Below are 282 nucleotides of genomic sequence, written 5' to 3' on the forward strand. Positions count from 1 at the left end.
CGTTTTTCTTCTTTTTTCTTTTCACCTTCTTTTCTTCCTGTTGTATAAATACAAACAAAATCGACGGATCTTTACCTTTGCTACAAGAGAAACAGTGAGACAAAGACAACGAATATAAAAGAATAACACACAGACAAAATAACACAAGGGTACAGCCAGTAATCTTTCGTACCGAGAGAACGGAGCATAAGAATGATTCGGTTACCGGCCTTGATTTCCACACGACAACGTACCTTAGGCGGATGTAACATTAAAAACTTCCATCTTGGAGTGGAATGCTGC

Source organism: Penaeus monodon, chromosome 34 (genome assembly GCF_015228065.2).
Source record: "Penaeus monodon isolate SGIC_2016 chromosome 34, NSTDA_Pmon_1, whole genome shotgun sequence".
NCBI classification, from domain to species: domain Eukaryota; kingdom Metazoa; phylum Arthropoda; class Malacostraca; order Decapoda; family Penaeidae; genus Penaeus; species Penaeus monodon.